This window comes from Ceratina calcarata, unplaced genomic scaffold (genome assembly GCF_001652005.2).
Source record: "Ceratina calcarata isolate Rehan_Ccalc_2016 unplaced genomic scaffold, ASM165200v1 scaffold9, whole genome shotgun sequence".
In the NCBI taxonomy this organism is placed as follows: Eukaryota; Metazoa; Arthropoda; class Insecta; order Hymenoptera; family Apidae; genus Ceratina; species Ceratina calcarata.
The window spans coordinates 725,836-739,018 of NW_017180367.1; the positions used below are offsets into that span (position 1 = coordinate 725,836).

At 40.5% G+C, this 13,183-nt stretch overlaps 1 long non-coding RNA gene across 1 annotated transcript; it reads right to left on the bottom strand.

Moving 5' to 3' along the window:
* Positions 1 to 959: 959 nt before the first annotated feature.
* On the bottom strand, positions 960 to 3,975 carry LOC113465125 (uncharacterized). The gene is made up of 3 exons (XR_003389948.1): positions 3,461 to 3,975; positions 3,178 to 3,312; positions 960 to 3,035 (listed from the first exon to the last, which is right to left on the bottom strand). It is a non-coding gene; the product is annotated as an uncharacterized LOC113465125 (long non-coding RNA).
* Between the last annotated feature and the right edge of the window lie 9,208 nt (positions 3,976 to 13,183).

Consider the following 13,183-nt stretch of genomic DNA (forward strand, 5'->3'; position numbering starts at 1 on the left):
AGTGAAGAATTGAACGAGTCTCTCAGTAAAAATAACGAAATTGCAATAAGGATAATACGGGCGACGCGAGAGTTCGTGAAAATAATTATTCAGCAACTACAGCTCTTGTAGCTCACCATTAGCAACGCAGCCAAAGCAATATTCCAGATATCTATAATCGTATTTAAAATTGACAAATTCGTCGAATCTTCTTGTCTTCGTTCGTAGTATTTGTACCCGGCATACCCGGCGCTGGGTTTGTTAACGATGGACAATTTGTTCGTCGAGTGTTTATCGGAACACTCGTTTGAAGAAAACGTAATGAGGTCTGAAAAGGAACTAACGGGATAAAAGTATCGGTCTTTTTGCCGACAACCTCGTCTCTTTTATTTCATTATTAATATGCATCTTGCACTCGATTCGTCATCCTCGATTGTAGGCTAACAATTGCTATTTAACGAGGAGAAAAAAGAGACTATCGAAGCGCTAAATCTTTGAACGACGAAGGAACGGCACGGGGAAAATCGTAGAGCGAGACAAAGAGAAGTTAGATTAAAATGAAGAGCCGGAAAGAAGTAGATTGAAATAAAACGGAAGGGAGAACCTTTTTAATCTTTCTTGTAAACGTTTCAACGTCATGCACATACGAAGGAACGTTTTACTGTTGAATCGTGTCTGAGTTAACTTAGCCGGGCAACAAGAAAAATACGACGAACTGCCAGGCCGGGATCACTCCTCCTCGTTTTGTTTCCTTCCGTTCCGTTTCTGCGTAGATAGAAGTTGGACCGGATCGTGATGGTCGATTTAAGCGGAAGCGAACACGCGCTCGGCTCAAGTTTGAGCAGCGGAACACACAGATGCGTTCCCAAAGCTCAACGAGTTAAACCGCAAACTCGATTGGACGTCGGAAAGAAAGTCTGCAACAAATGGGCGAAGTCTGGCCGGGACACAGCCAGGCCTTAGTCATTTGACGCCTCATTTCTGTTGCCGCAAAAACCGACGTAACGACCGACAGACTTTGTACCGGTTCGCGTATCGACGTTCAATTCGTCTCACTGTATACCTGCGTCACTCTATAACGTTCCACTCTATCAGATCTGGATCTCTGCACGCTAAGTGGATGTCATCGCGATAATGATACTTTTAAGGTAGCTCGATAGTATTTGCAAGAAATGTACGATTTTAATACAAGTATTACATATATTTCACGATATCCTTACTAGTCCTTAAAATTTAGTTAAATAAAGACTGGTACATGTAACGATGGGACACCGTGATCTTAAGAAGCGTGCGCGTATTCAAGCGAATGGATGGAACAAGAACTTTCCAAAGTAAACAATTCGAAAGGATTACCGTAAAATAGGATACACGGGCGCGAGTTAAGGAGATGTATACTTGCAAAGGAAACAATCTCACGTACGGAAGAAAATATTTTCAGAGACAACGATTTGCGTAACGAAATCGGACGGGTTGCGTACAGCCGTGCATACGTATGTATGAATGGAATACGACAAAGCCTGAAAAGCTTAATAAAGTCATTGTCTGTTTTCTTATGGAAAATGAAACGGACATATTCTGTTATCGTTCCTCGGTAATCTTTAATTGGACAATTAATTTAATAAAAAACCGTTACATTTGGCAGAGTTAATTAGCTAACCAAATCGGATAATTTATAAATCTACGAGGAAATTGCGTTTCTCTCGATTATCAAACGATGTAACGTGTACTTTGAATCAAGTCTTTTTATACACAGGTTTCAGTTTGCTCCTGACTTCTTTGTACAATGTTAACTAAGTGAAGACAGTCGGCAAACTTTTAATAATTAATGATATTCTGATCGTTAACGAATGTTAGACTTCGGCATCGCTAATGAGGCGGTACATATCTCGTACCGGAGATAAGACGTTCGCCTCCTTAAAATTCAGCTGACTAACGGCGTTCTTAGGTCATAGCGCAACGCTACGATCTGCATTTTTAAAACGTCTTGAGGGGACAAGCTAAGCGGATGCACATACGAACGCTTACGTCGGTGACATCGTTCTAAGATTAAGGTCGACGGCGTGATACCGTCGCGTATTAACATTCCTGAGAGGCACAAATTGTGCCTTTCTCTAGCCAACATCGTGCATCTAATAATCCCGATCACCCCTTTTAAAATGCCCTCGGTTTCATCTTACCTCGGGCCGAGCGTCTCTCGTCTACTATGGATCAGGAAAGATACAATATTAATGACAACTGATGCACAACTTTTTTTCTAATCAAACTATAAAACACTAGACTAAAAGATCGTTGTTTTCTGTTAGTACCAGCAAGTACTAATAGAAAAGAGGACTTTGTCATTTTTACAATCTACAAATAGTGTAAAGTCATCAGTTGTAATTAATTGGCAAACGTGTCTAAAGGCCACATGTACACTTATGTACTTTTTCAGTTCCTAATGCACATGAAAAAACAAACGCACCTTCTAAAATGATTACGAGCATGCATGTGGCAATTCATTCTGCTGTACGCCAGTGTTACTCGACTCCCCGCGTTTCGATCTAGATAATACTGTAATTTTCATAAGCGTTTCAAAGCCTCTATTGTTATATCTTGCAACCCTTGCATGCATCGACCGATATTGGCCGAGCTCTTTTAAGCTATTTACATGTACTGAGGTTTACGATCGAATCTGTCGATTGAACAAGGTCCACGACGAGGAGCTGCTAACGGATAACAGTATCAAGTTCGTTCCTTGATCTATTGGACGTGCATCTAGAAGTTTCAGCTCGCTTCACCCGGAGACCGAAATCGTAGAGAGTACAAATCGTAATTGGTGATGGAAACGAGCTAGTCCGATTATCCTAATTAATTAAACCGAAAAACTGGTTTAATTAACGCAATGATAGTACAATTAATTATCTAGAAGTTCATTCGTCTGCATTGCGAAAGCGATGGCCTAATGATCGCGTTCAGAGATGTATTTCACAGGAAATCCACTATTAAGTAAAGTATATTGACTGCACGGAGATGTGAGCCAGCACGAGACGAATAGAACGGGAGAGATGTAACTGTAACTTATATGCATAATTAGGATAATCGGATTCCAGTTTGCAATTAACAAGCGAGCATCGAAGATATTATCACCATCATGTAAAAACAACAAATAAAAAGTTATTTAAAATATTTTTGATTTTTTAAACGAGAAGTCGTACTCACCTAGGAAACTATTTAATAATTGCCACTTATAAATCCCAACATTATAAGTTCATTCCACTTTCGGCTTATATTTCATAATGCAATTTCTTAAATATTCGCTTGAAACTTCCGACGTGATTAAAAGGATGAATCTAACTGAATAAGTAATTTAATCGTATATTTAATTCAAAACGTAGCTAAAATATCTTAAGCATTAAATGATCGATGTCACTTAAGCTGAGATTTAATATATATTTCTGTATCTATTACAATTTATAACAGTTATTTAAACTCATTTACTTACTAGACACCTTGTCCAATTTCAGACGTTGAGATTTCTGCACTCATATTATTATCCCGACTATAATAGTAATTAAACCGTGCGAAGCAACGCGTCGCGCGTATGTGTTCCTAATCCGAAGCAGCATATGGTCCAACATGCTCGTGGTGGTCCAGCAATGCGTCGCGACCCTATTCTTCGCTCGTAGCTTAAATTCACCGTTATAATGTGTTACACCGTTCACCGTTTCATAGCAATTTTTCGCAGGGTTATATTATCGATCAGTCATTCTTGCCAACGAGGGGTGAAGCGCAATTTATGGAACTCCTTTCCCATCCATTCTTGTCGAACGTTAGTTTCTAACGCGCTTTCTGTCCCCTTTCAATGTTCCGTTGGAACAGAAAAATATTCCTTTGGTTCTGGACGATTATATTTCTCTTAATGGAATAGCTGGCTATAAGAGCAGTGATGAAGATTTTAATCACTCGATCGACGGTGCCTCGAGTCATTCCCCTTGTAGTATCAAGTGGTGCGGAAAGTTGGCGCCGCGGCGCCGTACTGTCTATGCCGCGATAACTTACGGCTGTAGACTATCCTAGGGATTAGCAAAAAGCTATGAATAATTGAAATCAAAACAGATTAAGCAAGTACTTTAGATTATCGGTTAATGAAAGCAGATTACATGGATATCAATTTTCTTCATATTTTCGCACCATCATCGTATCGACGTAGAGCATATTTTAAACCCCTTCAACGGCATAAATCGTTTTACAGTCGCGTTTAGATTCAAATGACAGTGGCATATATAGACATCCCATTGATAACCAAAATCGATAAATAAGACTTTACGAATGGTATAACCCACGGAAACCGTCTTCGAACGAACCCTTCAACCTGGATATAATGTACATACGAAGTCCACCCCTTTAGTTTCGCTCCTTTCTCTCCCTCGTGATCTAATGGGTGCATAAATTATGCAGCCTGAAATATGCTAATGCTAGGCTTAACCGACATTGCTATATCGAGGGGCGTAATCTAATAAAAAAGTCGGCATCCTCGGAGTAAAGTCTAAGAAGCATCCTCTCTCTTTCTCTGTCAACGTATTCAATGCCGTTTCGTGCGTTTCGATAAGATCGGGTAGTTAAACTGCGCGCGCAGCTTTCCTGTGTCGTGCTAATTACAAAATCGCCCTAATTAATCGGCATAAATAGTAGCCAGATCCTAAGGTACGTTAACGTTAACACGCGAACGCACGGCGTTTATTAAGGGCGGTTATAATACTAATTCCTGAGCAAGAATCTGGTGCAATTATTTAATCTTCCGCTGGACTGTATCGTGCAACCGGTTCGACGTAAAATATTGATGCCGCGGCTCGCTGCCCGAGAAGTAAGACGTTCATGAATATTTAAGACTGGTATTAAATCCTTTAATATATGACAAACCGTTTGTCGAGGCGTCACCTTCCTTAAACTTAACGTAAATAATCATTTTACTTGAATATTACCTAGCGACAGTGTATGTCATTTTTTGTCACCCCCTCAAAGAACGAAGCAATCTATGTACAGCAGAGTTGAATGTAGTGTAACACAAGAGCTCGGGCTGATTCATTATACATAAGCACTGGGTGTCTCGTCTTCCAGCTGAAGCGTTTGTAATTGCATCAGACAGGAGAAGCGTCAGGCAAAGTATATACCTACATCTCGCATTAGTAATACATTGAGCATAATCTCGAAATCTGGGATAACGGTACCATTGTTTGCGGTTAATAGGTTTCCCGCAAAAAACCTGTAGTATTTGCCCTAAAAGGTCAATATTTAAACTGGGGTATTTTCGTAGTACGAGAGCGTTTTGGACTTCGTCCAAACATCAGAACACGATATATCGTTACACAATTCCCAATATTTCGCGACGCTTTCATCTTAGCGAGGAACCATTTATCTGCCTAGCTCTAAATAGAAATTCTAGTTTGATTCGAATCGGCGACGAACAGTCGGTTAAACGGCGGAGAACGAAAAGGGCAACTTTTCAACCTCCGCTGACTCGAAGCGAACCTATTCCAAGAGTTGATCGCTTTTCTTCAATCCACGTCAGAGTTTCTTCCTCTTCTGTCGTTTTCTTTCTTTACGTCGTACGTTCGGCCACTGTTCTATGGGCAAGGGGTCGTTAGTCAAGATAACAAACTAAGGAAGCAATGGATGGAAGGGGCGAAAGGAGCGGAGATCTCGTACAAAACTGTATTACATTCATTTTACTGGCAAATGACCGATATATCTAATCATTAGAAATCTGCATAATGGTCAGTTAGCGTGCTTCGTACACGCGCTCCGCGTACACTTAAACTTGAAACGACCACTTTCTCCGAATATTTAGGAATATAGCTAGATAAAATATTTTTGGTAATGTTCATTAACGTGTCATTGAATCAATATTATTCTCTGATTAATAGTCTGACGAAAACTAATCTAGAAAACGTTCTGACACGATCAACAAAATATCGTTGTAGATATAATTCAATAGTAAGTTTTGTATAACAATATACATATTATTGTTGTATATATATTATATAAATGGTGATATAAATATATATAATAATATACATATTATATGTTGATCGTGTCAGAACGTTTTCTAGATTAAATAACTATAGTTATTTGAAATCGTATTCTCCAGTCCGAGCTTTAAAAGCACCAATATAAACTCTTGGGTGACCTCGCGTTACTTGAAGAACTAGTAGTGACATCTCCTAGAATACTGCGGAACAGATTCTGTTCTCGAGAATGAATTTCGTTTCAAAATTTAATCTTAAAATATAAACGTGAAATGTTCCTTGAAGATTTAAGAAATTGAAGATAATATATACGAAAGTTGTTTAGAGATCAAGACAAAACTAGATGCTTTTCAACTGAACAATGCAAATCTCAGAAATTCATTTCGTACACACCAATCTAATATAAAAAATATGATAGCTTCGGCATCTATTTTTAATCGTTGGGTACCATTTCCTTCCTCAGCTGCTCCTCAATTCGATGCATATGTATTCGACACAAATATCAGGAAGAGACGATACGGTTGACCTGTCGCGTTCTGTTTCACTTATAATGAGATAAAACTACGATAGGCGCAATTGTACATAACACAATGATCAAACAATCGGTGTAATGCAATGGGACTGACTGAACTTGAAACGCGAGGGAAAGAACGATCGTAAAGGAGGAGGATGGCCAATGTCGAAACATTTGGATGCCACTTATCCAGCCGGGCACAATGCATTGATTAATGAAGGCCATCAAGACCGACACGCAGTACCAGCTAAGAATTTAATATGGGCCAACACCGTGTGATGCCGTCCGAATGTTTTACTAGCCTGTCTAACGATGCCCAAGGTGAGAGACGAACATATTTTCATGTTTGATATACGTTCTCCTGTCAGACATGTCAGGCGGCTGGTTCACCGAGAATGATTGCTAATAAAGATAAAATAATGATCCTATTTCTTTCCCGAAGTCATTTTTCGATAAAAAATATACACAGTAAGTCGTCTGAGATTGTTACGGATAACTTAGTGCATCATTTCGTACCCTTGTGTGATAAAAATAAGGCGTCTAGACTCAGATTTTGTTTATAGCTCCTTATGTATCAAAAATATATCAATATTTCCTTTTCAAAAAATTTGATCGCCAGTAGATTGGCTTGCAGACAAACGTCGAAAAAGTTTCATTCCATTTTTCTCTCTCCGTAGATATTATACCATAAATTCGCTCGCCGGCACGAACTTCGCAGTAATACTTTCACAGACGTAAAACTTTAGTCCGGGGATCATTTCAGAGTTAATAAAAATTCGAAGACGCTTCGCGTCGGACGAAAGCCGTTCAATCTTAGTCTTCGGTGGAAGTGTATCGCGGTGGGTAATGAACACGGAACAGTTCCTTACGCTTGCTTGAAGTAGCGGCATTCAAAGTAAATTCTCTTGAATTCACGAACAATGTCTTGCAGCATTTCGTCTATCAAAAATTTGACAAATAAGTTTTCCCTCTCGTGCAGTCTTAGAACGTCACATTCGGTTATACGTTTTACAATATATCCTAATCTAATATAAAACTCATAGAGAATATATTTTCTTTAACAAACCTTATCGCCGTTTGATGTTTAAGTTGTTTCTAAATGGATGACCAGTGAAACTATTGTGCGATTCGAATAAATACAAAATAAAATTACACTGTCCGGGTGAAATGGGAGCAAGACAGTGCGACAACGGTGAACGATGATAGATCATTAGTCAACAGTTACCGAGGTTGGAGGTAAAACTCGGGCTTAAAATTCTGCTCCATTGGCGAAGTAATAGAAATGTCTTGAAAATCTGACTCTCCCTTCCGTTTCGGACCTTTACCACTTTTTCTATTCTGGTTCTAATTAATTTCATTTACGTGTTCGCTTCAAATAATGACGACCAGACTTAATTTACTTGAGTCGCTCAGCGAGAGGAAAAATTCGTCGGAAATTCCGAGAGATCCAAGCGTTCGAGAGCGGCACGGGTGCATTCTGCAATCGAATGCGGGGCAAGAAGAATACGATAGGAAACGTTCGTGAATCCTTACTGAGTTTTTCTCTTAGGTTGCTGCGTACCATGATGGAAGGAAAACCGTTTGCATTTTCGAACCAAAAACTATTTATCTCGTTTTCCTTCATTATCTATTATGACCAGTGAAATTAAGAATGGAACAGTTTGAAGTATACGAATCACATTTATACTTTAAAAATAATTAATATATTATTCGAATGAAAGTATATTTTACAGGAACATCTGTTACGTTTGAAAAAATGATATTTCATGTGCACGAACGTAATAGTTAAAACCTGGTAGAAAGCTTGCACGTCGAAGTTTTAAAAAACGTTTTAGGTCCGAAAGAGTTTTGCGAAAGGAGGGTGGGAATTAATTAAATTTTTCGATATCAAATAACGGAGATACGTTAGAAATTAAGCTATGTTTCGCTAGGTTTTCACATGAATCTTCGCACGTGTAGGACGAGACGATGAACATTTCGCTCACGTTCCAAAACGCGCGTGTTCGTGTACGCGTGAAATTTCATTTGCTAAGTATTTGCCGGCAGAGAAGCGTCGCATCACGTACGGTAATCGGTCACACCCATCAATCGTAATTATCTATGCAAATGTCGGGAATATATGACAATTAATTTTAATGACGTGAACGGATGATGGCTGATGCCTATATTAACAAATTCGTCCGCTCGTTTTTCGTGACATTTGCTCGATACAATCGGATCATGTGACGAGCCTCTCGCAGCTTTTCCCTTCTCTCTTTTTTTTTCCTTAAATCTACGGTATAACAAAAATTGAAAAACCCTCTTTCCCCCACGACTACGAGATTGGCGGTAAACAAATATAAGATTTTTCAACCATGAAAATTGCAAACGAGATTCCTCGTAACATGGAAAAACATTGGAACCATTACGAGAGACATTCATTTGGTTCACGCAGGATTAAGCGATGTTGTGGATTATCCGATTGTTGCTCGTTGGCTGGGCAGATGTATGGTCCTGCGATTCGCGAATCGTTTCGGGCGATATAGATTTTATTAAAATCGGTCTGTTAACAAGGCGTAGGCAATAAATTATGGCATAAAATATCGGAATACGCAGCGAAACAATGAGAAGAGGATCATGTTGTTATAACGGCGTGTATTTGTATGAGAATTCGCAGGCACGAATTCATGCAAGAATTACATCCGTTAAAAAGGGATGAAAGAAAGGACAGTAAAAGCATCGTGCGCTGTTGACGGTTCTGAACGCGGTACGAAGCGAAAGAATGAAATTCACATTGGTATTGTCCACGGGAGCACTGCAATCGATCGTCACCCGATAAATGCCAAGAGTAGTCGGGCTAGATGTGAGATTGAAAGGCGGTGGAAGATAGGATGCGTACGTGTAGACAGGTATACGGAAAGCCGATTTTTATTACGATCCACGAGCTTTGTAATTCAGAAGATCTATATGAAATATCCCGGCCACTTTTATCCTCCGCATAAAAGAGAGGTTTCGTGGAGGTACATCGGAGAAGTCGATCGTTTAACGCGTCTTTTCACCGAGGGAACGTCGAAACGCTGATGAACGAGGGAAGAAACAGTCGTGTCTTATTGATGGATAGGCAATAAGGTGTTTCGTTTCCCTCGAAGTTAGCGGAACTTCAAAAGAAAGCATGTAGTTCAACCGAGCTACGTTTTACGGGGTACGTTGAAAAAGAATGACACGAGGCGGGCGCGAGAACACGTAAATACTCGTTTCAACCCTCGACCGCACGGTTCCCGCTAAGCGAGGGAAGAAAAGCAATTTTTAGGTTAAAAGTGGGGCGCAAAATAGCGCGAAAAGTTAGATTATTAAAGTCCCCGAATGGCCGGAGGACGCGTATTATCCGCGCTTTGGTTTACTTCAGATTAAGAAAGTTCAGGCCGGCTCTCTCTCGCGTCAAAACCCGGCGAATCATAATAACGATCCACGTGTACTTCGGGATGAGAAAGTGAGAAAGAGAAGAGACAAAACTTGTACATCGAATTATTTCGCAAAGTTTTTTTCACGACAGTCAAATAAATAGTTTACAAACGTTACAAGAGCGGAACGATTGCGAGCTCGCATTAGTCGGGAGGGAAGCTACTAGCCGTGTTCGTCCTGTCTATGTACATACTTACGTACACGTTCCTCTCGTTATATTTATGCCAGCTGGAAACGTTGCTTTCCCACGCGAGGAGAATTACTCGCGTATCTCACGCACGCGCTTTTACAACAACGCCGGGACGCTGATCGACGAAATATCAGATCGTACGCGATAAAAATGTCCTGCCTTTGCGGTACGTATGTACGTACGTTTGTTCTCTCGCGTAATGGAATTATCGTTCCACAGTGACTGCGGCACGCGATACTTCGATTACGCCAAATGCACCCTTTCGCGGCAGCTCGTTCCCCTCGCAATCCTCCTCGCTCTACCCTTCCGTCGATTTCACCCTCGTGGTTCCTCCATGCACGTAACTCCTACCGGAGCGCGTGTATATACCTGAAAACTTACGCCGGCCAATTACGATCGGCACTTTAAGGGATATTAGGATAGAGGGCAATGAGAATGCGAACGTACATACATGCGGAGGGATTACTCGCGTCAATTTGTATTCGTAAATCTCGTGTCACGATCTTTATTCTCACGATCAAAGGAAGTCGGAGAAGATTGACCACTTCTAAAGGTAAATCGTCGTCGATTCACTCGCTGAAGGAATGAATCGACATACGGGAAGGAAGGAGTGGGCAGCCGCCGCCGCGCCGGTTCTCGTGAATAGAACGTCGCCAGGAACTTGAATGACTCGACTATTCCAGACATCAAGGAAAGGAATTTTGTTCGGAAATCTGTCGACGCGAGGCGATGTACAAGCGCGTGCAAATAGCACCGAGTCAGAGTGCGCAAGACACGAGTATCGTCCGGAATGACGCTTTCTTCCATTTACATGCTACCAAAGAGGCGTCAAGAAGTGTAGCCGTACCGATCCTGCATTCACGTTCGAGAGAAACGCGTGAACATGGATGACTGAACATCCACTCGTAAAGAATAAAGATAGAGAGTGTCACGTCAGTATAGATCCGCATCAACGTGGATTATTATGCGGCAGCTGTTTAAGCTATTCACGTCCAATCATTCCATTTATTTGATAGAGTTATTCGATATCATCCTATTAAGCCCCGTAATTCGGTTGGTATACATCAGATAAACCAAAACATACAATTAAATAACTTTTTACTCTTTTTATATGTGATTAAATAATACAATTCAATCTTGCATTTTGTAAACAACAATTTCATTTAACTGTAACGTTCTTGCTGTGAATTGATATGACCAATCGTTAAGCTTTACAAACTCAGAGAAAAAGTACAACCCAAAGGGTGCGCGAAGAGTTAACGTTTCTGTAGCGAAAAATCCAGAGGGGTAAAGAACGATCATCGCGAAGGTGCAAAGGGGCATGAGAATCATATCAAGAGAGAGATAGGTCTTTTACCCGGGGGCAATTCGTTGCGAAAACCTTAGCGCGCAATCCGAAAGCAAAACACAAAACGTACAGGTAAACGTCCAACAAACGTTGTACATATACGACTGGTTTTTACGCCGGAAGCCAGCCAAGAGTTCGTGTGCGTGGCCCGGCTCGTCTGCTTCACGACAATATTTCATATATTTTTGTCAGGAATTAATCCAACCCGTAATACTCGTTGGCCGGCGTGTTCACCGCTGAAAACTCTCTTGACAAACAACCCTCTCGGTTGCATACGCGGTCCCAACACGCTAAAGGCCGCGTCGCCTTTGTATTTGTACGCTTCTCACGCGTGTGTACATGGTACAGCAACATCGTATGTGTACAATGAGAACGCGAGTAGATCCGACGAAATGGTCAGCGGCGACCTCCGCCTCCTCTTCGGCCAGTTGACCATCCCTTCTCCGTTTGCAACCCCTTGCACGTTCGTGACCATAACGCGCGTAGCGGAATTCCTCAAGTTTGCCCAGGGACAGAAATTAGTTGAAGCGAGGTAATTGCTCGAATGTATGCGTTCGGCCGTTTACGTTATGGCACCTCTCATTACGGTCCTAACAGCAGCTGACACAAACAGCGGACGGACGGGTTCATCCCGCGTGTACGGTTTGTATATCGCGGGAACAAAAATTTAAGCGTTGTCCAGGGAAATCCTTGAAAAATTCGACGATAAATTCGCGTCGCTTTTCATAGCGACCCTTTTTTACATGAACGTTACGCGTCCCGGGCACAAAAGAAAGACGGTGACTGTTAAAAAGGGACTGAGTAATTTTATTCCCGCGTGTTTAACAGAATAACGAGGGAGAATGGTGAAAATGCGCTATTCTTTTTATTATAATGCGTAATTTTGTTAGCAATTTCGTTGGGGATCATTTATTCGAAATTGATGGCGCAAGTGAACACTGGCAAATTATTGTCATTCCATTGGGTCATCCCGTTAGTCATGATTAAGCAAATTTCATACCCGTGCTATTAATATTAGAGTGGTTGACCGCGCGATGTCCACAAAATTCCCCTGGCTAGTATAGAATGCATATACTGGCTCGACAACTACCGCCCACTAGCAAACTTCCTGAAGTTGATTAACACCTTCCGTGCGGGTGATGGCATATAACATCATGAAGTGTCAGCTATGCCGAAAAGTATTATCAAATGTATACATACATATACATATATACATATCGGACGCAGCTTCAATACTGGATATCACCTATCCTTTTGTTTTATATTAATAATAGTTCAGTACAACGACGTAGAATAAAGTGCAAGGGAAGTAAAATTTCAAAGCAAAAACTAGTTTCACATCTCTAATAGTGGCTACTATAAATTAACAGATTGTATAATTAAATTTTATTTGTAACGATACCAGTCATGAATTTAAGTATTCATTATTTTTAATTCAATTATTTCATTACTTATGTACTAAGTAAATAATTTTCGTTAAAATTACTGTTTTCCAAATTTTTAATGTGCAGCATAGACATGTAACTAATTGTAAGACGTACTATGGACGTAACGACGTTCTTTACGTTCTGTAACATTTGTGTAACCCCGCCTCGTACATACATATAGTCGCATTATGTACATAACGATGAGTACGTCATGAAAGTCGCAGTCTTACTTGTCTGTTACATGACAATAGTACGTAACAGAAAAGTAATAATAAAAAG